The sequence below is a fragment of the Rutidosis leptorrhynchoides genome, chromosome 2 (genome assembly GCF_046630445.1).
Source record: "Rutidosis leptorrhynchoides isolate AG116_Rl617_1_P2 chromosome 2, CSIRO_AGI_Rlap_v1, whole genome shotgun sequence".
NCBI lineage: Eukaryota > Viridiplantae > Streptophyta > Magnoliopsida > Asterales > Asteraceae > Rutidosis > Rutidosis leptorrhynchoides.
Window position 1 is genome coordinate 562,289,038 of NC_092334.1, and position 7,322 is coordinate 562,296,359.

Genomic DNA, 7,322 nt, shown 5'->3' on the forward strand with positions numbered 1-7,322 from the left:
AGCAGGGACCGAGATAAAAAGAAAAGAAAAGAGCAGCATAAGCAGGTGCAGTAAAGAAGTCAACAAAGTGAATCTGATCAGAAGAAACTAGCAAGTCTAATCAGCAAGTTATCGCAGTAAGTTCTCGTAGCAAGTAGCGAGAGAGTAGCAGGGTGATCACAATCCATGATCAAAAGCAAGTAGCATGTAGCTTGCAGCACGGTTGATCATAACATGTGATCAAAAGTAGTGAACAGCAGATTAGAGAGAAAGAAGCAGTTTACAACAACATGAATAAGTTGTAATTTGATCGGAGCCACTAGCAAGATTGCACAAAATTAACAGCAGGAGCAGAAAGTAGGAAAGAAGAAAGTCAAGGTTTCAAGATTAAGGGGGTGATTGTTAGTGTAATCTTGAAAGCACAAAGTCTAGTCCAATATTGCAGTCCATTAACGCATTAAAGAAGCCCAATTCATAGCCAACCCATAGTGTGATCTAATAGCAAGGTTAAAGAATAAAAGGATGATGGAATAAATTGCACGAGATGGATTAGTATGGTCAGCAAGTAGAAGCCTACTTTTTAGGATAATGGTTTGACCAAATAATAATAGGTTTAAAAGAAAGTGTCAATTTGTACGTGAAGAGTGGATCATGAATTTGTGGGAGTAAATGGGTAGTTGCTTTGTAGTCCTATTTTATAGTTTTCTGGTTGGCTATATAAGGGCCATTATGTATTGTGAATAAAATGCAGAGAATTGGAAAGATGTAGCCTTTTAATTTCTTTTTTGTTCTTTTGCTCTTTAGATATTCATCTTATATATTGAGTGGTATGATAATAAAAGCAAGATGGAACATTGTATGTTCCAACAATTGGTATCAGAGCAGTTAGTAGATCCTAAGGAAAGCAGTAGCAGGGACCGAGATAAAAAGAAAAGAAAAGAGCAGCATAAGCAGGTGCAGTAAAGAAGTCAACAAAGTGAATCTGATCAGAAGAAAGTAGCAAGTCTAATCAGCAAGTTATCGCAGTAAGTTCTCGTAGCAAGTAGCGAGAGAGTAGCAGGGTGATCACAATCCATGATCAAAAGCAAGTAGCATGTAGCTTGCAGCACGGTTGATCATAACATGTGATCAAAAGTAGTTAACAGCAGATTAGAGAGAAAGAAGCAGTTTACAACAACATGAATAAGTTGTAATTTGATCGGAGCCACTAGCAAGATTGCACGAAATTAACAGCAGGAGCAGAAAGTAGGAAAGAAGAAAGTCAAGGTTTCAAGATTAAGGGGGTGATTATTAGTGTAATCTTGAAAGCACAAAGTCTATTCTAATATTGCAGTCCATTAGCGCATTAAAGAAGCCCAATTCATAGCCAGCCCATAGTGTGATCCAATAGCAAGGTTAAAGAATAGAAGGATGATGGAATAAATTGCACGAGATGGATTAGTATGGTCAGCAAGTAGAAGCCTACTTTTTAGGATAATGGTTTACCAAATAATAATAGGTTTAAAAGAAAGTGTCAATTTGTACGTGGAGAGTGGATCACGAATTTGTAGGAGTAAATGGGTAGTTGTTTTGTAGTCCTATATTATAGTTTTATAGTTGGCTATATAAGGGCCATTATGTATTGTGAATAAAATGCAGAGAATTGGAATGATGTAGCCTTTTAATTTCTTTTTTGTTCTTTTGCTCTTTATATATTCATCTTATATATTGAGTGGTATGATGATAAAAGCAAGATGGAACATTGTATGTTCCAACAGATATAGCTTCTCTAGCTTCTTTTAGACGAATTCGTTTTGAGGAAGGATTTGAATGATGATGATCTTATTTCTATTAAAAAGGAAGAAAAATGATGGTAATTTGGGGATTGAGCAAAAAGACAAAATTAGGGTTGAGGCTGAAGAAGGTAATGAGGAGTGTTAAAGAAAAGAGTGAAGAAAAGATTAAAAAGAAGAGGACGAAATTACTTTATGCGTGTATGTATCGATGGACCAAAATACTTAAAAGGACGAATTTGCCCTCACATGTGTGGCACATGTGAGGGGTTAACATTAAAAACTTAATGGAAGTTAGATTGTGGTACCAACCACAAAAGTTAAGCAAAGCGTAGGTACCAACTGTGCAAAAAATTAAGTTTAGGTGTTGTCAAGAAAATTTAAACAAACCACAGGTACCAACGACGTAATTTTTTCTAAAACAATCAACAATACTAAAAAGACACCCTTTATCTTCAAATAATCAAAGGTATATACATATTACCCCAAAACCACATCTCATTAACATTCCAAATTCTTTCACCAATCAACCTAACAAAACCATTCCAACAAACAAAATAATTCACACTTGTAAACAGTTTGTGCTGCTATAGATCCCACCCATCCTTTCTCCTATTGAAATCAACCTTTCTATTTGATAACCCACCATACATCTTCGTAAACTTGTCTAAATAGTTACTTCGAACCCGATAATGTGCTTGCGTATTTTCAGTTATCGCTACCCCCGAAAACTTTGATGTATCGATAGCCCACGTTGGTTTCACGTACTCAACACTCGGCCCTAAAGTAGCATTCGCGTCCAAGAAATTCATCAACACGTCTACACAATTAAAAACCTTGTCCACTACAACCCTCCCCGCTTTCGATTCTTCACTCCAATACCTATCAAACGCTACTCGAGTATCCATAAACGCTGCACCCGTCAAAATCATGTTGTACCCGTTAAACTTCCGAGCGTGTTTCTCTCCACGGTACTCCAATGGGCCCGGCCCGTTAACAAGACGTGGATAAAATCCAACTAACCGATCGGGATTTTCACGCCATACTTTGAACCCACGCTCGATATACTGGACTTTATCACAAGTAATGAAAAGGGGTTTTATCCTCCTCTTACGACCCCTGAAATTGCACGATCTTTAGTAGTTGAAAAATGTAATGAAAAGGTATCGGTTGTTGGATTTTCTGTATTACATACTAGTATACACTGTTACTGATCCTTGAACTGAAATAACTGTTTCAACCTATCTGGTGTAAATACAATTCACGCACCAAGTTAAGGTGTAAATTCACATCGAATGGATCAATCAACGATTGATTAAAACTGTCGGTTTTGCTCGTGGACTCCATGCCAATTCAAGATGAGAAGGTATGAATTTCTTTATTAAGTATAATTCCCTTATTAATGATGTTGACCCATATGGGTATGTTTGTGTATGCGATGATTTGGATGGTTTTAACAGAATTCTTGCATTTCAATGTGACGACTTCTTCTTGTTATCCTATTTCGGAGACTACTTCAAAATATTTCCGGTTTCCTTGGATCGACTGCCGGCAACTAGCGTTTCGGCAGAGAATGCTAAAAAACCAGGGAGTACTCGGCAACTATTCGGCTAAACTCAGTCAAAACTCAGTCACACTAGGTCAAAACTCGGGATTATTCCGAAGATCAGCCAAAACTCATGATTACGAAGAAATCGGTCAAAGTCAAACTCCAAATACTCCATAGAAAGTCATGACCGAGTACTCTCCGAGTAGTGATTTGTGCAACCTTTTTAATAACCAATGAATTTAAAAAGTTCATGAACCTATGTGTATGATCAAACTTTGTAATTTCATGTGATGGATAGACTATTTGATATTCATAGCGTTTCTTACCCTCGGACTTTTATAATCATGTTTAACATCATACACCTGCTCTTATAATTTTGCTACTTGACCCATTTTTTGTGTCAAGTAGCGAATCAGTTGATCCTGATCTATAAGGCGTACAAGATTGTAATGATCTTATATAGGGTTAGCCACATTGTGCAGAATCAATTCATGACGAATCCCTTATACGAATATATAATTAGCTGTCACCGCCCTTTTCTCAGGCCAGCTCAAGATAGCCTGCCATTGTGGTTTGAAGCTGATTAACCCGGAAACAGATCTGAATGAAAACCGAAAATAACCAGAACCGAATTTGAATTCGGTTTTCGGTTCGTTTCTCAAATTCGAATTCGGTTTTTGGTTCAGTTTTCAAATTTGAATTCGGTTTTTGGTAATATTTTTCGGAATTCGGTTTAATCGAAATCCGAATTCAAAACTAAATTATACTAATATAATATATTAATGTACTAGCCTTTAAGAGCCCGTGCGTTGCACAGCGACTCTTAATCAATCAAACTGGAAACGTATATGTTATATCAATTAACGGTATGATAAAGAGAGTATCACAAGTATTCTTGTGGATGAAATAAATATAATATGGTTAATTTTTTTTTTTTTGCTTTACACAGAACCATAGATTAAAGCCACTAATTCCGACATTAGCAAAACACTTAACACATGATCAACAGTAGCAAATTTGTATGTAAGTACATCACCAAAAGTTGCATAACTGAAACATTGTTTTACACAAAACACAAAGATTAAAGCTACTAAATTCGACATGTTTATTGTTTATCCTGCAAATTAATTAAAAAGGCGTTATCGTAAACGCTACAATTGAATACAACTACAATGCAAGACTCAATTGCTCATAGTTAATGTAAGAAAGTAGGAAGTTTCCTGTACTTTGTCATGGATATATATATTTGCATACTTTGATACCAAAAAAAAAAAAGGATGGAATAGGCTCAGATGGATCAACCTAACCCATTTGACCTGTTACCTACCCACACATCTTCCATCATCCATTAAAAGCTATAACACTCCTCATTAACTTGCTTGGCTCTATTGTCTTGGTGCTCACTCCTTGTTCTTCTTTATTGATGTGTGAGTGCTACATAGATAAAATGTGTCATCTAGTAATAATCGGCTTTATAACTCACACAATATAAGGTACATCATACATTTATCTATATTACATATAAACACTTATGCGAAGTACTAACTTACCATTAGTGAATTTGTGTTGTAAACAAAATGTTGAAGCCATATAGATAAAAATTCTTTGTAAAGTGGGAGCATAACTCACCCGCCTAGGTGGTGCAGAGAAATCATGTCCCATATGAATTCCAGCTGGATCATCTAAGCTCCTTTTTTATTTCAATACCAGCCTGAAACATGAAACTACAATTTAATATTTTAAATTTTATAGTAAACGCATAGGAACCACACATACTGTGAATAACTCAGCAAACACAATCATTTATGCTAAACTAATGATCCGCTGATGAATTCGCCGTTCAAAAAAAAAAGAAAAAAAAAAAAGATAAGAAATATAAACACACTATCTTGGGCTGCCAACACCATGTTTTTTATCACATCACCTTCTTGTTCACAGTACATATCACATATTTATTAATTATAATAGATCACATATCACATATTAATTCTCATTTAAAAATCTTCTTTTTCACGATTAAAAAATGTAGCTAACATAAAAAGAACAGTGGAAATTGAATAAAACAGTAGCTAACGTAAAAAACGTAGCTAACATTCAAAAAACATTGGAAACTGAATAAAAGAATGGAATCGTCAAGGGTGTTCTTTTGGGTAATTACTGGACTATATTCTTCCATTGTGAGTTGCTGATTTGTGATCTTTCTGTTGGTGATATGGATTGGGTTTCTAACAATATGGAGTCTAAATTTAAAGTTATATGGAATATGGATCTGACCGGTAGTTTAACCTTTCCAAGTCAAACTATAATATGCAGGCATGACAATACTGTCCAAAGAAGATTACACAGTAATGGTGATGTTCAGAAAATGCATAGTTATGCTACTGGTCAGAATATGCACCACAATTTTGATATTCACTGGGATGAATGGGTCGGTTTATCTTGTAATCTTTTCTACGTTTGCCTTTTGTTTAATAAACATGTATTGAATCGTTGAAATAATTCATAAATTTAATGATTGTAGAAGCCACTTACATATATGGTGATAACATTCTATTTGTCAAATATCTCCATTGCCTTAGCTATACGCTACAGATGACACATTCACCAATGAGTAACAAATACATATAAGATTCAATATAAACACAAGCAACAGATCAAACTGAAACGATAATTTGAAAAGAAAAGAAAAAAAAAAAAAAAAAACCTATACCACATTCCACTCCATTATTTATCCACTAAAAAGAAGGCATAAGTAAGTTACCTCTAAATAAGCCAAGTAAGCTCTATATTTTGCAACTGTGATCACATATAAGATTGATGCACCTATTGTACCACCATAAAAGATGTGAGTTTGTATCATGTAAAATAAATATATAGATTTGCATACTTTGATATAATAAAAAAGATGGAATATGCTCAAATGGGTCAACCCAACCCATTTGACATGTTACCTACCCACACATCTTCCATCATTTTCTAAAAGCTAACATTCCTCATGAGCTTGCCTGGCTTTATTGTATGTGGTAGGAGCAACACTGTCAAGAAAGAGAGCAAGGTAAGCTTATTAAAGTAGCAACAGAGGCTATTAGAATGGAATGCATTTCCAGAATATGTCGTTCCTCATTCCTCCATGATGTGAGCTTATGCACAACTGATTCGTCTAAACACGAAATAAAATAAACAGAAAGCCGTAGCACCATCACTTATTTCCAAATTCAGTAACTAACTCATTTCTATATAACTTAAATTAAAAAAACAAACAAACGCATAACTTAAAAAAAAAAAAAAAGCATAACTGAGTGTCTTAGTGTGATTGATCATGTACTCATAGTAAAGTTACGAAAATACATACCTGACGACCGTCAATTTCATGAGCTAAAAAAACTCGCTGTAGACGATTCTATTAATTTTTATAACTAATGTATTTAACGTAAACACTTGGTGTACATAACTTCATCAATCAATAGGCCACCCTTATAACAAAGAAACATCATAACTTGATTCAACTATATTTGAGTTGATCTTGACCTTAAAAACAACACAACATAAAAATAATTATTTTTAGAATACATGAACTGTACATAAAAGAAGTTGCTTATAGTTCATTAAATACCAAATCGAGTGTCTGAATCTTCTTCACGATAGCATCAACCATAACCCGGTGAAAAAGCAAAGAGCTATCTGAAGCACACAATTCACAACTATCTGAAACACTATTCAATAACATATACATTCACTATAGCCCACCATAATGAATATGTACTTCACCATTCAAAGAATGCCACATTCACACCCAACAATTCAAATGTGTCTAAAGCACATAAATATCGATTACTAACATAATAAGAAGCTAGGGTGGCCAATGTTGGAAATATGGAGAACTTTAAACAATTAGAGGGAAGATTACAGGAAACTCACATTTAGCTTCTACGAAGTTGTTAGGAAACTCACATGTAGCTTCCATGAAGTTGTGAGGAAATTCACATGTAGCTTCCACGAAGCTATCAGGAAACTCACATCTA

The 7,322-nt window shown here is 34.8% G+C and overlaps 1 long non-coding RNA gene across 1 annotated transcript; it reads right to left on the minus strand.

Moving 5' to 3' along the window:
• Positions 1–4,709: 4,709 nt before the first annotated feature.
• LOC139893124 (uncharacterized) lies at positions 4,710–6,606 on the minus strand. The gene is made up of 4 exons (XR_011774346.1): positions 6,256–6,606; positions 6,062–6,123; positions 5,833–5,886; positions 4,710–5,011 (listed from the first exon to the last, which is right to left on the minus strand). It is a non-coding gene; the product is annotated as an uncharacterized lncRNA (long non-coding RNA).
• Between the last annotated feature and the right edge of the window lie 716 nt (positions 6,607–7,322).